A 25,665-nucleotide genomic window follows, 5' to 3' on the forward strand; every position below is an offset into this window, starting at 1 on the left:
CCCATGACCCTATTTACCTAATTGCCTGACTGCTCCATTTAGTTCTCCCTTATTGGCTTATATTCATCCAGCTCTCCTAGAAGGGTAGCTGTTGCCTTAAGGCTCAACCCTTAGACTTCTTCTCTCCTCTCTTTTCACTTTTTCCTTTGGCAAACCCAGCCACTCCATTGACTTTAATTATTAATTCTATGCAGGTGACTGTCAAGTTTTTATATCCATTTTGAGTCCTCCCCTTCATCTCTATCCATGCATCTCCAGATGTGTCCTGGGCATCTCAAAGTAGATGTTCCATTGGGAACTCAAATTCAGCATATGTCTCACATTGAGGTCATTATCTTCCTCTCTAATTCCCCCTCTAACTTTAACTTCCCTTATAACTCATCTTAACTTATTTCTGTTGATGGCACCACTGTCTTCCTCATCACCCAACATTGAAATCTTTGAGATCTCTTTGACTCTTCCCTCTTTACATCTCCTGCATCAGGGAAGTTGCTAAGTTTTTCTTGAATCTATGGTAATATTTCATAATTTTATCTTCTCTTCTTTCAAAAATATTTTGTTGAGGCTTAAAACACACACACAGAGACACACAGACACACAGACACAGAGACACACACACACACACACACACACACACACACACACACACACACACACACACCATTGATACTTCCTAATAAGTACCTTCATGATACCTGCCAAGTTTCTTTGAAACAAAAAGTCCCCCTTTGCTTTTTTCACACGTTGCCATTGGCCTACTTCAGCAGCATAATTAGGACTAAGAAAATTCTATTAAAAGAATTAAGAAAAACATGATCCATATTCCAGCTCCCATATTTACTGTTGTATGGCACCTTAGGCAAATCATTTTCTGTAGCCTCAGCTTACCAATAAAATGGTTATCATCACCCTTGAAGTACCTAATCCATAGGATTATCCTAAGGAGAATACTTTAAAAATCTTAAAGTGTTATAATAAATATGAATGAATTTTTTTTGCTGCTGTTCCTGTGATTGTACATATACTTTTGAATGGATCAATGAATTACAGGGCAGTTCTTGAAAAGCAGTGAAACATAGTGAATAGAGAGCTGCTGATCTTAGAACCAGTAAGACTGGTTCAGGTAGATCCTCTTGCACATACTGACTGTGTGACCCTGAGTAAATTACTTAACTTCTCAAAGACCTAGGCAACTCTTTCATGCTATAGGTTAAATCACAGGTGATGATCTATAGTGGTAACATGAATTTCCACACCAGGAGTTTCCTACACCAAATTAATCACCAGTCTGGTCTAAAAATAAATCTTAAACATTTACTGAATTTAGTATACCCAAGGTCTTATTTTACTTTAGTGCTTCTTAATGCTTGACAGTATGACTATTCCATTTATTGGTGCAGATCTCAATCCATCTATGCTTTCTCATCTTATAGTTCTTGCCCATGTTCTGCCATGAATTTTGTTCAAAGAATTTACTCAAAATGTTGAAGATATTTCTACATTTTGAGGGTATAGAGACCTCAGATTGTCTCAGTTATGTTATCTCTCTCTTGTTCCACATAACCTTTTTGATTAGATTTTTTTTCTCAGTGATATCCCTTATGTCATTTCTTGAATTTTTAGCATCATTGGAAATATGCCACAATTTAACTGTAACTACTCTGAATTTCTCCTTTGCCCTTAGGGTACCCACAATTTATAATCTTTAAGTATTTAATTTTCTAATATTTTCTAGCTATCTAGGAAAACTTATGGGCAGGAAGGATACTATTTTGCCTCAGGAAGAACCTTGATCTATGTGGTAGACAAAAGTTCCCATAAATAATTTGAATTTTTCATTTTTAAACCCATTGTTAAAATATATCAAAATTCTCATGATGTTTTGAGCTATCCTGTTTGGAACTATGAAACTATCTTACATAAGAATGATTATGCATTTAGTTGAGAAAGTGTTCCTGCTAGAAAATTTACTGTATCTCTGAAATCACATTCTGGAATATTTCTTCTATAAATGTTGGAGTTTTCTGCATTCTTGAATTTCTAAACCTCATTGTCTTAGAAATATTAATACCTTTTTTTATATTTTAGTGTTGCAAGGAAAAGGACACCAGGAATTGAAGAGATTAAACCAGGAGACTTACCAGGTCAGATTATTTGCTTAATTTTTATGGATCAAATAGTTTTTATATCATTTAAGTAGTTTGTCATGGATTATTTCCCATGATCTTGTACTCATTTATTTATGTTTTCCATATGGTAGCTGAAATCTTTATGCATGTAATATATAGTATCTTGTTTCCTATTATGGGATTTAAAGGGATAACCTTTTTTTAAAAACAAAAAACTATAAAGACAAAAATTTCAGGTCTGAGAAGAAGCACTGCCTTTTGGTTTTCTGTTAGTACTTTTTTTTGGGAATATAAGACTCTAAAATGACTTTTCAAATAATGCATCATGACAATAACACAAAAAGAAACACTTTGCATGAAGGGTTCAGTGATCTTTCATGCTTATTCCTCAAGTCATACCTAGGTTACCCCCACCAGGGAAAATCCATAGGAATACAAGGCAGAGCGACACTAACTTTTCATTCTTATAAGAATGCTGGCTGCAATTTACCAAATGAGCTTTTATTAATGTAAAAAAAAAACCTAACAGCTAATGCATATGATACGAATGGACAAATCATGAAAGTCCAATATCTCAAGCATTACCCATTGTCCTTGTGGGTGCATTTCATTGCATTTTCTCCATCAGGTTGATATTATTATTCTCTTTGCATGGTATACTGCTTAGTTATCTCCCACTCGACTAGTAGCCATCCCCTGAATTTGTAAAGTATTGATGAGGTCTTCTAGTATGTACAACTTTCCAAAGAGGGTAGCAAATGGGGAAAATGGGAAAGAGAAGGAAAAAGTAATTCTATATAGATTGATCATCAACAATAGACGACCTATTTATAACAGACCAAAAATAAATGAATAATAGTTTGACATTATATAGTTATTCATTTTTATAGAATAATAGAATTTAGAGGTGGAAAGGACTTTAAAAATAATCTAATCTCTTTTCTTTTACAATTGAGTAATCTCAAATCTGGAAAAGATAAATGACATGGCACAGTCACATAGGTAATTCTAGATTTGTTGTTGAGTTGTGACCAACTCTTCATGATCCATTTGGGGTTTTATTGGCAAAGATACTGGAACAGTTTGCCATGTCTTTCTCCAGGTCATTTTACAGATGAGGAAACTGAGTCAAACAGAGTTAAGTGACTTGCCCAGGGTCAGACAGCTAGTGAGTGTCTGGGGCCGGATTTGAACTAAGGTCCTATTGAATCCAAGTCCAGCACTCCACTCTATCCACTGTGCTGTACTTGCTGCAGCTAGGTTGTTCAGTAGATAGAGCACTGGGCCTGGAGACATGAAAACCTGAGTTCAAATATGACCTTAGACCTCACACTATCTGTGTGACCCTGGGCAAGTCACTTAACCTCTGTTTGCCTTAATCTACTGGAGAAGGAAATGGCAAACCACTCCAGTGTCTTTGACAAGAAAACCCCATGCAGGGTCATGAAGAGTCGGACATGACCGAATGACTGAACAAGAACAATTCTAGATAGAACTCTTCTAACTCTTGGGCAGTTAGGTGGTGCTGTAGATAGAATGACAGGTCTGGAGTCAGGAAGAATGAGTTTAAATCTAGATACTTACTAGCTGTGTGACCCTGGGCAACTCATTCAACCTCTGCCTCAGTTCCCTGAACTGTAGAATGGGATAATAAAAGCATCTCTCTCCCAGAATTTTGGGGAGGACCAAATCAGATGAAATTTATGAAATTCTTAGCACACACAGTGCCTGGAATATAGCAAGTACTCGATAAATGTATTTTCTTCCCCAATAGTTTATGCTATCTTAAGTGATAGGCAGTGCAAAATATTTCACATCCAAAAGTAGATATCGTCACATATACTCATTTAAGAGAAAATAACACCAACTTCAGACGTTATGCTGTGCTTTATAAACACACACGTATACATACATGTATATAAGTCATTGTATGTCCACATCATACATTTAGCTGATATTTACATAGCACTTTTAAGATTTGCAAAGTACTTTACAAAATTGCACTTTTTCTCCTCCCCAAAACCCTATGAGTTAGGTGCTGTGATTATCCTGTGTATAGATAAGGACAATGAGACTTAGGTCACAGAGTTAGCAAGTGTTTGAGGTGGGATTTAAATGCAGATCTTCCTGATTCATACTCTCACTCTTTGCATGACATTTTGAAGTCTTTCTGAGAAATGCTGCATTAAATTAACTATGTGAGGGCAGTCACTTAGTTAGACAACATCACTATCTCCTAAGTGTGTATAATGTTGTTAATTTACATTTTTACTTGGTTCTACCAGCAGTACAAAGAAACCCTAACGTCAAAGCTGATTTTGGAAAAAACAAAAAACTTCTAATTTTTAAATCTGCCATTTTGTAGAATAGTTTGTTTGTTTGTTTTTGTAAGAGTCATGAAAATAATTTACTTTGAGTGGAAACTGAACTAATATAAAAGAAGATATTCTTGTCCGTTCTATATCAATTTGAAGGAATGAATACATTAAGGCAATGCTTCATGATAAATACCATATTGTCAAATGATAGATGTCGATAAAAAGGTACTGAGGAAAGCTAGTTGTGGATGGTGGTTGTAAATAGAAATTAACAATATTTCTATTTCTGGATGTTGAATAATATTTATATAGAGAGGTCTGGTTCTGTTCCCTGTTCTCTCATTTATTGCTCGTATTCCTAAATATCACAGTTCATGGAATTCTAGATTGCTAGCTATAATGACCTTAAAGGTCATCTAGTACAGAGTTATCAATCTCTTATTTCTAGGGTGCATGTGGCTTACATGTGGTCCCTTATATAGCCCAAACTGGGAAATATTTAGCAAAATAAAAATACAGTAAAACAAATAATGTTACTCTGTGGTTTTCTAAGTCAGTATGTGGTCTGCAGCGATCCATTTCTATTTGAGTTTGACACCACTGATCTGGCCCAACCCTTTAATTTGACAGATGAGGAACTGAGGCACAGAGAGGTTAGATGAATTGTCCAAAATCTTACAGCTAGTAAATGAAAGAGGAAGGATTTGAACTCAACTCAGATTATCTAGCTTCAAGATTCATGTTCTTTCCCCTGTCCCATGCTGCTCCTCACATTTCTTTAGCCCATTATAAGAAATTGTCATGTTATCCTAGGGCTCAGTACTGTAGATATATGATGTCAAATAAATATGTACATTGGATGAGATGCTTGCCACAGCTGAATGTCTGAAATGTTATGGTACATAGGTTTTTGGCTTAAAGTTTCAACTGAAACTCTACATACACTGTCTTGTATAAGTCTGTAAATAGTTCTTGAGTTCCAAATTCTTATTTCCAAGGCAAACTATGTATAAAAATGATAATGTTGGTTGAATATAATCAGAGATACTCATATCTTCATAACTTTGAAGTACTTTTACACATATAAATCAAATACATTAGAACTTACCATAGGGAGTGGGCAGGACAAAATGAAATACTTACATATTGTTGTAACCCACACGTATCATTTCATTTAATTAAAATAGAAATAGTTTATGGAACTATTGTTTAATGATTAGAAGTTAAGATCATTCCTTAAATCAAAGTTTCTTTACTGTGTGTGTGTGTGTGTGTGTGTGTGTGTGTGTGTGTGTGAGAGAGAGAGAGAGAGAGAGAGAGAGAGAGATATGAACCCTTTTACCAAACTGAGGAATCCTATGGACCCCTTCTCATAATATTGTTTTTAAATAGTTGAAGGGAATGCTAAATTTCAGTATAGTGAAAATAATTTCCTCCCAAGTTCATGAAACTCCTTTAATCTATTCATGGACCCCTTTTAAGTACATGTATTCCAAATTAAGAATTCCTGTTCTAAGTCATTTTCCTTGTATCTTTTGTTGCTTTCCAAAGGATTGTAGTGATTGTCTTAAGGGACTAATTTGAGTTAGGACTCATCCTGACTTGAGCTGTGTATTGGAAGGTTGCTAGGAATAGTCGTCAACTTCAAGAACCTAGCTATTACTTTAAAACTTACAGTGTCAGTAATCTAAAATGTTTGTACTTTTTACCACTTGTTTTTCATTTGTCTGTAATTTTGGTAAATTTAAACTATCCCTCTAACAAATGTATTCACATATGTTTATTTCTTTTATGACTTTCTTGGAAATTCGATATTATTTTGAATGTTTTACTTTAACTATAAGAACAGATAGGTTATTTTTTTAACTCAGTGACAGAACTCCCCTGATACACTTCACTGAAACTTAAAGAATTTATTAAGCACCTTAGTAGGTACTCTGCTAATCTATGGGTATTGCAAAGATAAAACAAAATAGTCTCTGAGATTACATTTTAGGAAATGACATTTACATGGAAAATTAAATAAAAAGTATATACCCATTATTCCCATAGGAAGGACACTAACAACTTAGTCAATCAGTAAGCATTTATTAAGTGCCTACTACATACCAGGAACTGTGCAAAATACTGGGGCTACAAAAAGAGGAAAACTGCAGCCCCTGACCTCAGGGAACATACATTCTAATGGGGGAGAGGCTAGGATAAGTAGAAATAATTAACAGAAGGAAGGCACTTGGATTAAGGGGGGTTGGGGAAGGCTTCCTGTAGATGGTAGGATTTTAGTTTAGTAACTTGGGGAAGGTGGGATAGACTTCTAATAGGAGTTAACACTTCAACTGAACTTTAATGAAATCTAGCAAGGTTATGATATAGAGATGAGGAAAGACTGAATTCTGAATGTTTGAGGGGTGTCATGAAACATGAGATGTGGGCAAGAGGAAGCAGGCTGACTTGGGGAGTAGTATATATGAAGTATGACTATAAAAGCAGGCCAGATGATCATGAGCTTTGCAAACCAAACAGATGAGTTTGTGTTTTATCCTAGAAGAAGACAAAACTGTTAGAGTTTCTTGAACAGGGAAATAGCATAACCAGAACTGCACTTTAGGAATTGGCCTTGCTATTTTCAGTCTCTCCCCTCCAATCTCTCCACACAGTTATCAGATTTATATATATGTGTGTGTATCTGTGCGTATAGGTCTGTATCACCTACAGACACATGCATGTGCACACCCATGCAAATCCACACACACATATATACATATACATGCATGCATGTGTGTATGTATACATGCAATACATATACACACATGATATTGTTCAATTTGGTAGGTTTCCCAAATGTATTTTAGGGTAAGCACAATGGAAAGAGAGATCAGTAACCAAATGATTTCCATTACCTTTACCTTGAACACTGCCTAGAAGGGGAAATAGCTGTCTCAAACTAAGTTATTCTTTCCATGGTGTTTTGCAGAAATATATGCCAAAATCTTTTTTCCTCAAGAATGTGTAATGTCACAGATGGATTTAACTCATTATCCAGCATGCATATCCTATGCTAACTGTCCTTTCTTCTCCTGTCCCTTCAAGCTCCTGTCTTGACTGAACTGTGACCTTGGCTATATTTGCAACCCTTCCTACTTCTTGCATGTGATTTACTTGTTCCCCCCATCTATATTTTTTTCTAAATGGAATTTCTTGCTTAAGCATGTTATTCTCAGACTTTTATTATTTCAAGTCTCTCACCTCAAACCAAAATTTACCTCCTTTGTGAGATTTTACATGGCTAATCCATGTCCAGTTCATTTTTATATTTGTATTACATCCCTAGAATATGCTTTCTCCTCATTTCCTCCTCTTAGAAGCCCTTGTGTCCTTCAAACTCAGCTCAAGCATTTCTATCTTTATGAAACCTTTCTTAAGCCCTCCCCAACCAAAACACTCGTCCCCTCCCTTTAAAAATTACATTATATGTGTTTATATATATTCATGTATATATGTGTAAGTATATATGTGTGCGTTTATATACACTTCCAAAACACAGATCCATATGCATGGATATATGTACATATGTATGTATATATCACTGAATTTTATGGGGTTTAACATATTTAACATATTCATGGGGTTGTAAGTCACCTTTCAACCTGTTATTTCACTTGTTACCATATTTATTCTAATCATCCTGAGTTCTAGGGTGTTCTAGGGGGTCTGTTCAAATATTTCCTTAACAACCAATAAAATTAAACCCTCTTCCTTATTAAATAATTATTTAGGTCAGAGTCCCTGCTCTACTTTATTATTTTTCTCCCTCTCTCAGAAACCCCACTTTCCCAGGATGAATTCAGTATTAAAGTTTTTGGTTATATAATTTATTAACCAATCATCAATTTGTTAATCAATAGTAATAACACAAAGATATAACTGCATGTGTACATGTATGGAGCATATATGGCTGTGTATATGTGCATATATTCACGTATGTACACACATATGGTGAGCACAGCCAGATAAATCTGTAACCATCATTAACTGCAAATGATTTCTCCTTTCTTCTGAAAACACAGCGTTACTGTTCATTTCCCCAAGACACTAGGAAAGTGCCTTCTGAAGCATGCTCTTCATGCATCCTTTTCACTAATAGAGAACGTTCTCTCCATCTTTTTTTCAGCTTTATATGATTTCTCTCAAGCTGTTGCATCCGTTCATTCTTTTTAGTCTCTCCGTAGTCTTCACAGAGCTTTCTCACTGAATGCTCATTAAACTTATTCTTCAGACCTTTTTTAAAAAGAGAGTGGTAAGCCTCTGGAGGATGAACCTTTGAAAGATATGTTGTGTTTATCTTCTCCCCCGTACCAAGTAAGCTCTTTGAGGGCAGGGACCATTTACTCTGCGTCTCCATATCCCCGGCATCCACCACAGCAGCTACACACCTGGCACAGAGTAGGTGCTTAAAAAGATGCTTATAAAGTGATATATGCGTGGGTATTTGGCACCATCTCAAGATCTCTGGATTCAGATTTTGTAATATTCATTTTTGCTTACTGATAGATTACTTTGTAAAAGGATCGTGCTGTTATTGATACCTCTGTATTTAGCTTTTCAGTTATTAGTATACTGAGGAAAATAACTGATTTCTTTTTCATTCCCAAGTAGTGACTACTTCAGGGTCTTATGCATAATTTGAAAACAACAGCAACAGAAACAATGAATAGTGATTGGAGTGGAATTGTTCCCTTGCGTAGAGAATTTTGCTGAAAGCTTTGCAGGTCTTAATTGTACCTCATTGCCTGGTGTTACACCTACCCCTCATTTGATTTCACTGACACTTGTTTCATAAACATTTGCTCCATTTTATACTTGCCTGAACACTAACTCAGCAACTTTTTACTAATTCATTTATTTCCTATTTTTCAATCAAACTTTACTTAAGTTACTGAAAATAGGTGTCATATTAGACTATGTTATCCATCTATTTAATCAGTCTATCCAAACTGGAATGCATTCTTTCCTACTAGGGTAGGATGCAATATCCATTAATAAAAAGCTAGGGTGTATATTGCTTTAATTATTATTTAATTATATTTAATTATTAATTGCATTAGTAAAAGCTAGGCTGTATATTGGTAAAACCTGAAACTTTTACTATTGGTTCTCTCTCTCTCTCTCTCTCTCTGTCTGTCTTTCTCTCTCTCTCCCCCCTTCTCTTCCTTCTCTTCCTCTTCCCCCCCCAGAAGCATTCATAATTCTGTTCTCATTTTGGTATCCATATGAAATCTGATTTGATCTGTGACTGGTTTAAAATAATCTTTTTAAATAGTAGTTAAACATGGATTGACATATTTGAAAAATGCCAAGGATAAGTATTTTCACATGAGTGTCATGATGATTTTTTGGACAGATTTTGGAATTAGAACAGGAGAGCCTCATCCCAGGGTACTGAATGAGTGCCTGCCTAAGGTGTCCCTAGGCTGGGAAGCTGACACAGGTGTTCAGCACAGTGGCAATACTGCTTCCCATCAAGAAGGATGATGCTTCCTAGCACTGCTGGTTTGTGGAACTCAGTGCATTTGGCAAAGAATCAGTCCTGGCTGGGAATGTCCTTAGGGAAAATAAAAACCACAGGGAAGTCATGAGTGTGACCTTCTGCTGGTTAGCTGGCACACAGTCTCACCACAGGAAAGCCTACACTTAGCATTTTCTGAATGGGTAGATATCAGGTGTTGATGTGGACTCCCCGTTCAAGGTGGGAGGTAGAGAAGGGGAAAAAATATCAAGCTGAAGCTGACCAAGTAATTCTTAGTCATGAAGCTTAACACCAACTGATCCTTTGATAAAAGGGATTTGGGGGCAGCCTCTTTGGTTCCGTAAGCACAATTATAAGCTTTCCTATTTAAATCTGACCCATCATATTGAAATGCTGTCACTAGTATCATTAACAAGTAAAGTGTTGATAACATAGCCAAATGCACAGCAGAATTCTGGCTCTTAAGTGTCTGGACTGACTCCCAATATTAGGAATAGGAGTCAAACTGCCATCGCTTTTCCTGTGCTAACAGACGCCCTGTCATTAGCAGTCTGAAGGCAATTTTAATAAAATACATAGCCCTGCTGGGTTGGTCTCAAAAGATAAATAAGCAATGCAGAAAAGAAGCTTTTGTTTAAAAGTAATTATTTAAACTATGCATTACAGGTAATTTTCCTTTACCAGTAAAGCAAATGCTATCAGAATTTCAATAATGACTTGGTAGCACTTATCTAAATAACATGATATTGTCATTTTTCCGTGTTAAAGCACTGCTTTATTTTCACTTATATGAAAAATAAGGGTAAATTGAATCCAAGTACAGGTGTGCACATATTTTACAGCTTGCGCTACATTTTTTTTGGTGAACAATGTTTTATTTCTCGACAGATTTATGGAAATATAACAAGCTGGTGATAGAGTTCTCAGAATCGCAGACTTGACTTACAAGCACAGATTAGAACAGCGGGGCAAAGAACATCTTTTTATTTTTCCTTTAATGTCAAGAAGGAAATCACATTTCAGTCTTTAAAAAAAAAAAGATTGTGTCTTTAATGGATTGCTTGTACATAAACCACCATCACAAGGAAATAATGAGCAAAAGCATGTACCAAGCATGAATGACAACTTTACTGTAATGTAACTAAGAAGAAGCAAAGTTGTGAGTTTTATGAGAAAGCTGGGATATTTTTCCCCAAAAGGCAAATAAAGCCATAGCCCTTTGTCCTCTTCTGTGAGGCACTTAGGGTTGAGTGACTTAGTGGAAAGAAATCTGGACTTGGAACCAGAAAGGATGTGTTTGAATCCAGTCTCCTCTAATGTTAAGTAAACTGTGTGACCAATGGATATCTTAGCCTTTCATAGTTTCAACTTTCTCATCTGTTAGACAGGGAAAAGGATACTTTTACTACCTGTCTCACAGTCTTATTTTGAGTAAATTCCCCTGAAAACTCTCAAAACCTATTTAAAATTTATCTTTATCATAGTTCATTATAGTGCAACTTGAGAGATATTGTAAAACTGCCACCCCGCTCCCATTTTCAACAGTATTTCCTACTTTAGGTAAACTTTACCTAAAAGTATTCCTTATATATCATCTTGTAAAATCTAAATTTTTCTTTAAAATATTAAAATCCAAATAGTTCATTTACTCATTCATTCATTCAGCTAGTATTTATCAAATAACTATTTGGGGAATAATTTGTGCTATAGAATTTATAAATAAAAATATTAATACAATCACCATAACTTTATAATATATAATCATAATATATAATATATTATTAATTAACATACTGTATTAATAATATAACTTAAATTTATATAAAACAGTTCTGTTAAAATTATATTGTATAATTTAATAGTAGTAATAATGACAGCTAACATGTATGTAGGGTTTACTGTTGTGCCAGGCACTGTGCTAAGTGCTTTACAATTGTTATCTGATTTGAATTTAACTACAACGCTGGGAGGGTGGTGCTGTTATCACCATTTTACAGATGAGGAAACTGAGTCAAATTGAAGTTAGGTTATTTGCCAAAGATCAAACAGCAAAGATAAGTCTGAGGTTAGATTTGAATAAGACCATATTCTTGACTTTTAGTGGCATATAATATAGCAAATGAGATGACATATGTGCGCAGTGCTGTTATAAAAGGCAGAACATTCCATATTCAATGAAAGGGAGACAAAGTAAAGTTTGGTTTTGTAGGAAGGAGAGATTTTTCTTATTTCTATGGTCATAGAAAAAGGCAACAATGATACAGTGCAGAGAGAACTAGACTCAGAGGCAGGAAGTCATGGGCTCAAGACCCAGCTCTGACATAAATTCCTCATTTTCCCCAGGGAAATCTCAAGTCTGTAAATTTCAGGGAAGGTTCTGACCTCCATTGGCAGAGAGAATTTCTTTCCTTCTGCCAATGAAATTGCAGATACCATCTTATACAATATAAGGAGCAAGAATTAACCAATTAATTAACTAATCAATCAATTAATATTTATTAAGTGCCTACTATGAGTCAGGAAGTGTGCTAAGCACTATCAGCATGCTGTTGCTTACCCAAATTTTCATTAGGATCTGAACTAAGCAAGTTCTTTATGTACTAGTGACCAGTAATGACACAGGTAAGCAGTCAAAAAGACAGGCATGGATATCCATGTTCATAGTAGACCATGTGTCAAATTAGACAAGCAGGTATAAGGTTATCAGAAAACCAGAAGAATGGTACAAAAGATGAGTTGGGGGGGAAGGATGGGCTGGGATCCAAGGTTAAGTTATCAGAAACTAAGGAATCAGTGGAAATGAGAGAAAGAAGGAAAAACAAACAGAAAAGCTATGTGAGTTTTAATCACTGAATCAGCTTCCTGCCTCTGCATCTAAGGTTTTTTTTTCTGTGGTTTCTGTGTTACAGAGACCAATCCTCATATAGTTGATCTAACTCTGCAGGAAATTGGTGACATCTGGTTGAAGGATTAGAGGGATTAAGTCTATTCTTTGTGGCTTCAGAAAGCAGAATTAGGATGTATGGGTAGAAGTTATAGGCAGGAAGATTTCAGTTCAATACAAAGGATAAACTGTGAGACAGCAGAGTACATTGGCTAGAGAGCCAGCACTGGAGTCAGGAAGACCTGGTTTCAAGCCCTTCTCTGACATGTTCGCTATGTAGCTTTGACCATGTGCCCCAGGGACTCTTTAAAACTATGAAATGCAGAAGAATTTCCAGTCTGTATTGGTAAAGGGTATTTCCTTACTGAAGTCCCTATAGCATCAAAATCACAATTCTAAGGAAAAGAAATAACAAAAACAAACAACAATTATAATAAAGATACCTTAAAAAAAAAAAACTAGAACTTGTCCAGAAATGGAATAGGTTGGCTCCTGAGGCTGTGAACTCTGTTACTAAAAATGTTCATGCAGATAACTACGTTTGGTCATAGAAGGTTAAGATGATTCATTTAAATTCAATAAACATTTGTATTAAAAGCATTTATTTTATGCAGGTTACTTTGCTACAAAGACATATATGTTCCGAGTCTGTTCTGGTTGGAATGGGAGGAGGGGATGTACAAAAATATGTATGTTACAGAGAATGTTATTGATGGTCAGGGGATGTCCAGGCAAAGTGCTATGAGAAATATTTGAGGATGAAAAAAATCACTTTTGACTAGGGATATGGGAATGAAAGAGGCGGCACTTTAACTGTTTTGTTTTTTGTAAAGACTTTAATTGAAATTGAAAGAAGAGTCCAGTCAAGACATGAGGAAGGATATTTCTCAAGGCATGTGGAAAAGTAAAGAGTAGAATCAGGTATGAAAAATGAAACTGGAATGTGGAATAGGAAGAAGGAAAAAAAGAAGTGTTTGTTAAAGACCTATGCTATAAATATTATCTCATTTGACCCTCATGGTAACCTGGGTAATAGATGTTATTATTGTCTCCATTTCACAGATGAAGAAAACTGAGTCAGACAGAGGGTAAGTGGCTTGTCCAGGGTTCCACAACTAGTAAAAATACGAAGTCTTATTTGCTCAGGTCTTCCTGCCTTCAGGTCTAGAGCCAAATCTAAGGGAAATAGCATGGGCCATGATTGGAAAGTCATGACAGAATTTCAGAATTTGAAGAGACTGTAGTGAAAAATTAGTCCAGCTAATATGTGAAAAAAGAAAAGTAAGTAGGTTGGAGTCAGATTGTGGAGGGTTCTGATTGCCAGAATCATGAATTGATACTGTGTTACCTAGACACTGGAGAGCCATTGAAATGACATTATCAGAGCAATAAGAAGATTACTTTATAGATGTGTGAAAGATGAATTGGAGAGAGGTAGATCAGAAGTGCAAATGATAATTAGGTAAGTATTGCAATGACAACAATTGTTCTCTTAGTTTTCTTCCACCTTATAGCTGTAAGACTGAACAGTTTTGTAGATAACAGTATTATAGATCAGGGCTTCATAACTTAACTCATGAACTTATTCATTTAACGTTTTGATAACTGTATTTGAATATAATTGATTTCCTTTATGATACTCTATACTTTATTTATTTATTTGCAATTAAAACCGTTATTCTGAGAAAAGGTCCAGGCTTAACCAGACTCCTCAAGGTTATCTATGATACAAACAAACTCTGTACTATAACTAGAAAATTCAAGGACTTAAAGCATAAGGAAGTAAATCCTCACAGTAAAGCATACTGTTTCTCTGTCTTCTTATTGCTGGATTGTATTCTTGGCTTTGCTAAGCTGATTTCCATCTCCTCACATCTGGAGACTTTGAAACTATTTATTCTCCCACTTGACCTCAGTAGATTTTACTTTCAACCCCAGATATTAGTGGTGTCTTTATTCTTAAACATCAGAGGTCATCATCAAAACAGGTGTTTTAGGGATAGCTAAGACCTCTAATTTCCCTACCTCTTATTTCTGATATGACTGTTTATGCAACAGTTCTCTTTCTTACCCTCTAATACTTTATGGCTGCAATGTCCCTATGTCTTTTATCCCATATAATTCCCACCCTAAGGATGAGAGGTGGAAGGAAAGGTATTAACTCCATTTTGTAGACAAAAACCAAGTCTAAGAGAAATGAAGTGCCTTAACTAAGGATACACGAATAGCAAATGAAATGGTCTGAATTGGAACTCGTCTTCTGATTTCAAATCCAGTAATTTCACTGTACTTGGCAGAGACATAATTGGATTGTGGGGCAGTAGGAGGTCAAGTGGGATGCGACATTTCTTAAATGCTGCTTCAGAGATGGTGTTAGATATAGGGAATTTTAGGAGGCCAGGGAAGAGTTTACCTGGGGTCTTTTGATGGGTATGACATCTGGTAGCTTCCTATTTTAACTAATTATTCTTGCCAGGTAGTTGTTAAGGGCAACTGTTTTACAAAACTGAAACAAGTGCACTTACCCTCTAATTGTTCCTCTCCTGGGGGCAAATCTGAAATCCCAACACCTTTGTGATGTTTCTGATGCCATGATACCTCGTGATTTCCACTGGAAACTAAACTTGAAGAGAAAAATATGTTAATTGTGGCTCTACAATTGTAAATTTATATATGTTTTCCTTCATCAGAACTGTAAGATAGGTAATTGTAGCTCAAGGCTCATATCCACATTGGATAAATGAGGTAGCAATGTTTAAGTGAATTGCCAAAGGTAGTAAGCCATAGAACTACTAGTGAAATGCAGGTCTTTTGACTCCAAATCCAGTTTTTCCCCAATCCTTGTTGCCTCAAACTGTGTAACCTGCCTAAATTATCAAAACTACTTTTTTTTTGTACAGTAAAAAAAAGAGTAAGAAGGAAATATGGGTTTATTTATTTTCCAGTTGACTTCTCATAAGTCTGGATCTGATTTTGCTTCTCCCCTTACCCTCTTTCCTCCAACTTGGCATCAATATTTACATATAAAACCAGGACAAAGCAGATGTCAGAAATTTACTTTCTAAGCCAATTAGGTTTCTAAAAGGAGGTTTCTATAAAGGGCTACTTGTTTTTTGGCTTGCCATAGTACTTTAAAACATATATAATATGGCAAATTTCTTTCTAGGGCAGCATGAAGGAAGCAGTAAAGAAAGTTGGAGTAGAGGACAGAGTAAGGGAAGAATACAGAAGAGAAAGTTCGGGATTATTGAGTTAGTTTCTTCACTTTTGTGATTAGGGCCAGATGAGTTCAGTGGTTTCAGATTTGTTTCTTGGACCAATCAAGCAATTAGTTTTCTCCTTTAAAAAAAAATCCCATTTTCTTAACTTTATTAAGATGTTTCAACATCACATTTATTTTCAGATATCTCTTACCCAGCAAGTCTCTCTTGCAACAAATATTTCAAAAAGAAAAGTTAAAAGAAAATTCAGCAGAATTAACAACCATGTTAATGACCCAAGATGTGTCCACAATATTCTAGACTGATAGGTCCTTCCCTCTGCAAGAAGGGAGTGAGGACCATTCCCTCAATTCCAGTGAAGCAGTTATTTAAGAGGGAAATACACACCCACACCCACATACATACATATATGTGTGTGTATGTCTATATCCCATTTATATTCTTTTTAGAAATATGTTCCTTTGTGGTTGTTTTTAAGTTGGAATTCGGGGTTAATACTTTTCAAGACATTACACATAGAAGATATTAAGTTTTAAGTTTTCCCAGTGAACTCTTGCCAAGTACTTTTATTAGTTATTCAGCAGGCACTCTCTCCCTTTTTTATGACTGCCTTATTTCTCTATCTGTGAGTCCTGCGGTAAGATGCTGTCTAGAGGCAGAGGGAAGAAGATGGATCTGAAACAGTTCTGTTTCTTCTCAGCTGGTCTTCTATATAGATTTGATGGGGTGGGGATGTTGAGTTCAATTCTACATCTCAATGAAGTTTATACATTTAAATGATCCATTTACCTCTCTCACCATGGACAAGACATAGCCCTACAAAACAGAATAATCATCCTAGATAACAAGAAGAATTGTAATATAGTGATGAGTGTATAACTCTGGGAGTTTGGTCTTAATTATCTGTTAACTGGATCTGCAGCACACTATGAAGGCCCTGGGGGTAGTTGCTGCATCTTTATCTATGTTAATCTATTCACCTGTAAAATTAGCATAATTATCTTTAGCAAGATATCAAGTCAGCTCTAAATTCTTCATACTAATGTAGGGAAGCAGAAGCTTGACTAATATAAAATAAGTTATCGAGATTTTTTGGTTTTTTGCTTTGGAATGTTTTTTTTTTTATTAGATTTGAATACAGGTAAGTTTAATATTGGGGAAATTTCTTTCCAGCAATTTATTAAAATAAACTTAGGAAGGTTATGCAATAGATGTTGAATAAGTATCCATTTGTCTTCATCCAGAAATTTCATTTAATCCATCTCTCCCCAATACTCTCTTCAGAATGATGCAAGGTTTACCTAATACTGCTAAATGATATTAACATTAGCTAACATTAATAGAAAGTTTTAAGATGTGAAGAGTTTAACATACATTAACTAATAACTATCCCTGATACCTTCTCTGGAACAGAGAAAGTAGTTAAATAAAGGTTAGAGTTTCAAAAATTTTCTCTGCTTCTCAAGCAAATAGTTGGAATATTAATACAATTTTAGTTAAGCAAATTCAGATGTTTGCCATAATCACACCTATTAAAAATAAACACTTAGAATCGGTTCTATTTATTAATAACTTTGAAGATGCATGGATAATCCAGTAACCAAAAATGGGTGAATAATTTGTGATGATGAAAATATAAAATAACATAATTATTTGTTGTTCTTGCTTGAATATTTCCTGTGAAATCTGGAGACAAGGAAGTATATAGGACTACAGAATTACTTAGGGCTTAAATACCAAATGTTTTTCTTCTACTCCCTAAATATACACAATGGAAAGCAAAATCATTGTGCTGTCCAGATTTCTGGGAGGAAAACCACTTCTCTGTTTCTTAGAAAATAATTCCTTTTTAACATATATCAGAGTTTAATAATAAAGACAGCTATGAAAACTTGAAATTCAGAATAGTAAAGTTGAAAAGACTCTTTATAAATGTTCCACAGAAAATATTAAGTATTAATTCCACCAAAGTTCAAAGGCACAACCAAGAAGCAGCACGAAAATTTCAATAAAGAACACTTTTCACTGCACAGTTTTGACACAGATGTGCCTCTCCAGTTATGCCATGTCAGTGGTGGGGAGTGGGGAGCAAGGAAGAGGTGTATATTAACATTTTTAAGGAGGAGAAATGAACCACACTGGGGCAACTCATTAGACACAGTTCAAAAAAGAAGTAGGGGCAGATCTTTAAAATTCTGCACAAATTGTCATATTTCATTCCTCTAAGTCAATCTTTGATGGTTTGAGAGTGAGTGTTCTTAATTATTACCCTATTATAATATTAAAAGAGGCTTCCTTAAGGTTAGATAATTTAGGCTCCATGATCTATTGGCCTCCTGCTATCAACAGACAAGCAACCTTTGACCAGCAAATAACTTGAGTTTTTCCCTATCATTCACACAATATCTAGAATTCATCATTCAGATTCTAAATTTCTTGGCAACAACTTGGAATTTTGGTTCATTATTATTCATTTTAAATAATTACTTAATGATTGCTTAGCTTCCTTTGTTGCAGGGTACTGGGTAGGAATAAAAAGAGGTATAATGCATAGACCTTGCCCTAAAGGAGATGACTATCTGTTTGGCAAGACAATATGCCTACATAAAGAGCATTAAAAGTCATGCAGTTCAACATATGCCAAGTACAAAGTAAGAGATATGGGGGGAAGGGGAGAATCTCAAACATTCCGTTTCATTGATTTCCCAGGAAAATAAATCAGAATGCTAAGGTGGTTTAGAAAGACCCTACCAATAAGGAAGAATTTGAATAGGGCTTCAAAGGAAAAGAAGGAAATTAAAAACCATGGGGTAAGGTGCATAATTCAATGAAGAAGGAGCAGAAACATGTGTATAAGATTTGCAAACATTTTGTGCACAGACCTTTGTGGGGGTTTTGTATGATCACAGTTTTATGTGGAAATTGAGGCACTTGCCACAAATTGCAGTTAGTAGGTTAGCTAGAGCTAGAACCCAGTTTTCCCTAGTCCCAGGATAATATTCTTCCACTGATCAAACTATGAAACTGGTTGTTCCCTAGAGATTGCTCCAGGAGTCCCTTAATTTTCTGAGTTGCTGTATCTGTGTTGTATGCAAAATGCTATAATCCAATGGTACCTTACATGAGCATTCAACCTGTCAAAAAGAATTTATTGAATGCTTACTAGATCTTGGACAAATTAATTTTCAATGAATGCAATGTTTGCAAATGTTTGAAACTTATTGTCATTGCATTTAATGTGTTAAGGGTGTATGGTGTCTGTGAGAAACACTTCATGTTGTTCCATTATGGAGTTTATGTCCTATGATAATTGCGGTGACCCAGGTTCTGAACCTTGTAATCATAATTCTTCATTTTGCCTCATGAATCCTAACCTCCACAACAATTCATTTGCCAAATTTTACCGATTCTTTTCCATCAATCTCTGTGTAAAATCCATCCTCCCTCCCCTTCCCTCCTCTGATGTAGCTACTGGGGACTGAGCATATATTACAATAGCCTTCTGTTAGTTCTCCAATCTTCTTATCTTCCACAAAGCTTCCAAGAATTTGTAAAGCAAGTATGCGCATCTCTCTCTCATGCTCAAAGACTTCAATAGCTCCTTTGTGCCTCCAAGATAGAATATTAACACCACAGATTGAGATTTTAAAGATTTTCCTCATCTGTCTCTAACTTGCCTTTCTAGACTAATTTCACTGAACCAACCAACCCCTATGCTTTTGCACAATCCATCCCCCCCATGCCTGTAATATACTTTCTTTTCATCTTTGCCTTTTAGAATCCTAGTTTTTGTTCAAAGCTCAACTCAGTTACTATTTCCTATAAAAAACTTTTCCTAATTCCCTCCAGTTTCAGTGCTGTCTCCCTCTTTAGATTATCTTGTATTTACTTCTCTATGTATATGTTGTATCTCATCAGTAGAATACAAAGTCTTTGAAGAAATGACTGGTTTTATGCTTGTCTATGTATTCCCATCATCTAACACAGCACTTTGCTTATAGTAGGTGCTAAATAAATGCTTGTTGAATAGGATAACTGATGAGGATGACTTGATGATCAGCCCCATCCTTCAGGTTTCATTGAAGATTTAGCTGCAGAGACATATTTTGAAACCATTTACTATTTTTTTTTAAAGAATCACATGTTTATCATATTCACTAATCATCCAACAGGAGCACATATTAGAACAAAATGACACTTGTAGAAACACATCTGAGAAGTATATGTTTTTGTCATACTCTGTCTTTGATTTCTGTGATCTTTTTCATTTTTGCCTGCTCTCATTGATAAATGCCTAACGGCTCTCATCTACTGTGAATTAATAAACTTATTTCACCCTCTCCCCTTCCCATTCAATTATCTTCCTTTAGATTTTGAAATTACCTACTCTCCAGGCAAATTTATACATACCTTTGAGTTGCTAGTACTTGAACATGCTAAGTTTCTACTTGAAGGAGTAACCCTTATTGAATGATACTTTGGATTGCAGAGATCTACTCTTAGTATAATGCTAGTATAGTGATTTGCAACTGGCAGACAGGAATTGAATTGCCATAAGTTGGCTTCAGCAGGAGCTAAAGTCTTGTCTCCAACATAAGCCTGAGCCAAGGTACTGTCTCCTTTTTTCTAATTTTAGTGGAACCATTGGCACTGATCTTACCTAGACAGACTAGTGTTATTTCTACCCAGCACAATCTGCTGGAGTGGGTTCTGTTCCAAGATATTCAGTTGAATTCCCCCCTCCCCCCCTCTGCTTTTGCAAACTGGGATGTGATTAGGCAGTGGGGACAGGAACTTTCACCCATTTAAGTAGATGAGATAAGATAAAATTTGGATATTTTAATTTTAGCTCAACACATAACTCAGTGAGAGGTGAGAATTGTCTCTATTATGGTTGGCAATTGTAGTATTTGAGAGGAAAGGAAGGTCTTAAATAAGTCTAGAGTAAATAACATAGCATGTCAGAAAGACCTTGTGGGGCATGATTAGATCAGTAGGACAGTTTCATACAGATGTGCATAGAGGTGGATATTATTTTAATAATTCATGGGAAAATATCACAAAGAGAAGGAACTTTGCAGCTACTGTGGTATTAGAATTTACTTGAGCTTCCATAGTTACTCTTGTTTTTTTAAAATCTTCAATCCATCATGTACAAGCACGCAAATGGTTCCATACAAGCACAGTAAAATTGTAGTCATTACCTCTTGAGTAAAAAACAAACAAAAATGGTGTTTTCTTTTTTCCTCAAAATCCAGGCCATGTATTGACTTCATGATTTCTACAGCTGAATAAGAACAATTATTTTGATATTTTTTAATTATAATTTAAGGTTTAGAAGTAGGTGAGAGGCATAATGTTGATTTCTTGAGCAAAACTTCCCTGAGTAGTATTAGCTAAAGTGAGGAACGTTTTGAATTGGAAAAAAAGAAAGAATTCACAATTTTAAGGTAAATGGAGAGTGACCCATATTCTTAAAAAGTTATAAGATATTCTCTCAGAGATGCTTGAGGCTAAAAATAATGAAACATCAGTTTTGGAGAAATCAAAATTGCAGATGACCCAAATTATGTTGGAAAGATACATAGTGTTTATAAGTAGACTGCAGTATACCAACACCTATGACTTGTGTGCAAGAAGTGGCCAAAGACATTATCTAGGACATGTATAATTGGAAAAGAGGTGGGTTAGCATGTAGTCAAGGTAAGGGATAACAGATGGACAATTCAAGAGCTGTGCTGGTGCTCACCAAAACACTAAAAGAATCAGTTGTCTTCCAACATGGAAAAAATAGTCCAAGAATTAGTGTGGGTGGTTATGGCCTTCATCAGTAGAAGGAAGACCCAAATCATTTCACTCAATTTTCAATAAGCTGATGCTTTTTCCTGTAAAATGAGGTGTTTTATATAGAGAGTGCCAGTGGGGAAGATGCTCTTGGATGAAAATGAGTTCTGCTTAGTCTTAGATCTGATTTGCCCTTATTACTCCAACCTGGCAAATATCCCTTACCAAGATAATCTTATATCCACAACAAACAAATAAATGGAATCTGTAACAATTTTTTTTTTTTGCTTATTTGATGTTTTGGAGTGAAAATTTATTTGTTCAATTGCAAATGTCTTTGAAGTTTCCTTGGTCACCTTACTTCATCTGTTAAAGTTACAATCTTAATGTTAACTGAGTTGATATTCAGCAAAATGAAGTCAAAATGTGATGCAAAATTTGGGCATTATGAACATTTCAGAATGTGTCTTTATGAGGTGTTTCTACATGAGTAATTAGTGACTCAGACAGAAATGTATGACATAAACCTCTTCATAAAAATGGTTTAATAATCATATGTAACTTCTTAAACATTTTCCCCTGTGTAATACTTTATTTTAGGCTTGAACTAATTGCAAATTGAAATTTTATGTGTAAAAAAAACACTTACATTTACTATATCCCTCCAAAAGTTCTTTGAAGTTGCACTACACCTTTTCCTTTATTACTGATACTTTTAATATACCTGCCTGATACCATCAAAGTTAACCTCTGAGAAATTTCTATGTGTTCCTTTAAATTTTACCAACTAACATGGTTGGATAAAGATTTTCTTAATATAATTATGTTGATTAATTCAATTTCTCAGTTAAGTATAATGTTATAAATTGGAGGTCAGCTATGGAAATGGAATACAAAGGAAAAAATAATTTTAAATTTCCTTCTTTCTTTATTTCAATGATTTATGCTGAACTCCTGAAAGCTTTCCAACCTCACAGAGCTCTTCAATAAACTTCTAATGGAATTCTGAATACCTGCTCTATTTTTGTTGCATGTACAGTAGGTGGGAAACCTTTAGCAAGCCTGGAGAGTTTTTGTATTTTCATCTCTATCAAACAGTTCTTAGTTTAACAGTTCATGAGTTCTTATATTGCTACTAAAAATTTGTCCTTGATTCCTGTACATATATTATGTATATGGGTAAATATCTCACAGTTGAGTAGGTTTTTAAACATTTAATTGTATGTATATAGAGATATAGGCATAGGTACATGTGTTCTCTTTCACATTATTTTATATTGGTCAATGTATTTCCTTTTTTTGATAGCAAGCTATAGGAAGACAAAAATCTTTTAAATTGCATCTTCCCCCCCACCTCATGAACACATGGTACTTCTTTTTACGTGATAGGTGCTAAACTATTAATTGTAGGGGATATTCACCAAAGGAGTGTTCTTATAATCAGAGAACATTTCTGTTTAATTTCCATTGCCAGATAAGGAATGGAAAGATGCTGCTTAGAGACATGTACTTGGGAACTTTAAAAGAAATCAACCACAACTGCTTTATACCTGTCTAGTTCACTGGCAGCTAAGCTCTGCCACCTTTTTACAGTTTTTATTTATAATTGTGAACATGTAGAGCTACATGAGGCCATCAGTCAGAAAAGAGATGAGGACCCAACAGAATTATTTCTGTAGGTGGCCAATTTTTTTTCAATCAAGGACAGCTGAAAGGTCATGATTAAAACAGTGATTTTCCTGAAATTGTAAGTAACTGTTAGTGACTGTTTTGCACCAAGATGTCAAAACTACTTTTTTTTAAAAAAGAAAATTACAAGTTCTTGAAAATGTTGGCAATGTTCCAAATTTCACTTGCACTATTGAAATGTATTTTAATTACTGTACTTGAGTTGATTTCTAGGAAAAATAAAGGGGGGGGGGAATAAATCAGTGCAGTAAGTAGGCATCCATGGATTAAACTATTAATAGTCAGCTAATGCACCATATTGCTGCATTTAGATCCATTACAATCCAGTATTCCCCAAAGACTAGCAATCAACCATTTTTTAAATCCATTACCCAAATATGGTGTACCTGGCATTAATTTATTATACTATATGGAAGTTGGAAATAAGAATAGTAATTAAATATATATACATGCACATATATAATATGTATACATGTATATAATATGTATACATGTATATATATACACACACAGAGAGAGATGTACATGAATACAAATATGTACACAGATATATATATATATAGAAAAGTGGAAGAGAGAGAAAGAGGAGAAAAAGGGGAGAGAGAGTTAGTTGGCTTGGGGACAAGAAGATCTGAGTTCAAATTTGACCTCAGATATTTATTATCTGTGTGACATAGACATATCACTTAACCTCCATTTGCCTCAGTTTCCTCAATTATAAAATAGAGGTAACTGTACTTAATCTCTCAGTATTGTTGTAAAATTAAATGAGATAATATTTGTAAAGGGGTTAGCCCAGGGCTCTGCACATAGGCTCTGTATAAATACTTTTCCCTTCCCTTTTCCTTGACTCAAAAATGCTAAGAAGAAGGAATTCTGGGCAAGTACATTAAATGATGCTATAGATTTTAGAGATCTGTGAGTCAGGATTAAGTCCTAAGGATCTGTATTGCCCAGGGTCATCCTCTTCTAGCTGAAGTACGACCAGGAGGTCCTGACCAAATACAAATCATTAACGATTCCATGAATGCTTTTTCAACTCTGTCTCCCCATCCATTTCCAATATGGGTGATACATACTGCTTCTCTTAAGTCTTCCTGCATTGCTTCTTTATTTCTTTGTTCTCTTCCCATCTTTCTTTCTTTTCTTGAATGTAGGAATATGTTGTGTGATATTGATTTGTTGAGGTTTCTGTTCATTAGTATCCATATACTGAAGGTTGAGTACTTGCACCAGACATCCAGAAGTTTATTTTTCTCTGGAAATGCTTGACTAAATCTCTCATGCAAGCAATTGTTACACTAATCTTGTAACTGGGTTCATTATACAACCCCAATAATTTGTTTTTTTTTCATTAATGAGCTAATATTTGTAAAAAAAAGAAAAAGAAAGAAAGAAAGAAAGAAAGAAAAGGTGCTTAGCACAGTACCTGGCATGTAGTAGGTGATTAATAAATATTGATTGATTGATTGTTATGCTAGAAGTCAGGAAGACCTTGGTTCAAATTCAGCCGGGGAAATTCACTAACTGTGTGACCTAGGGCAAGTCCCTTAAACTTCTGTTTGCTTCAGTCTCCTCATCTTCAAAATGGGCGTAGTAATCATACCTGTCTCCCAGGTAGGTCGTGAGAATTAAATAAGATAATCATTGCAAACCTTTTAACATAGTTCCCAGCACATAGGGAGCACAATATAAAGGTAAGCTATTGTTATTATTAAATACTCTTGTTGATAAAAATATTTGCTTTTGAGAGTGAGTGGGCATTTGCATTTGACCCTTCTCTAGCTCCTCACCAAGAGATTGCAGACCTGATGTAACAGAAGAAAACACGGTCGTGCATTTGTTATCTCTGTTTTTCTTCAGATAATCAGACCACTGGTTCATCCCAGTTTTCAGCAGTTTCTGCTCCCTTGGGATCATCTGATCCTTTAGTCAGACCCTTCATCTAGTAATATGGGATTTAAAAAAGACTTTAACTACCATCTGATCTATCTTCCTCATTATACAAATGAAGAAACTGACCTCCCAAAGTTGTTAAATGATTTATCAGTGTAACACAGGCAGTAACATATGTAGTGAAGCCAGGTCTCTTGAATGGGAAGTCAGTGCCATT

At 35.2% G+C, this 25,665-nt stretch overlaps 1 protein-coding gene across 10 annotated transcripts in view; it reads left to right on the top strand.

Moving 5' to 3' along the window:
- The window catches only part of SOX5 (SRY-box transcription factor 5), a 1,296,482-nt gene that overhangs the window by 440,514 nt on the left and 830,303 nt on the right, over window positions 1-25,665 (top strand). For all 10 annotated transcript variants that reach the window (XM_072653487.1, XM_072653486.1, XM_072653490.1 and 7 more), the window contains one exon: window positions 2,089-2,144. The gene's annotated coding sequence lies outside the window, so the exon portion shown is untranslated. The remainder of the gene's footprint in view (window positions 1-2,088; window positions 2,145-25,665) is intronic.

The sequence above is a fragment of the Notamacropus eugenii genome, chromosome 3, assembly GCF_028372415.1.
Source record: "Notamacropus eugenii isolate mMacEug1 chromosome 3, mMacEug1.pri_v2, whole genome shotgun sequence".
NCBI classification, from domain to species: Eukaryota; Metazoa; Chordata; class Mammalia; order Diprotodontia; family Macropodidae; genus Notamacropus; species Notamacropus eugenii.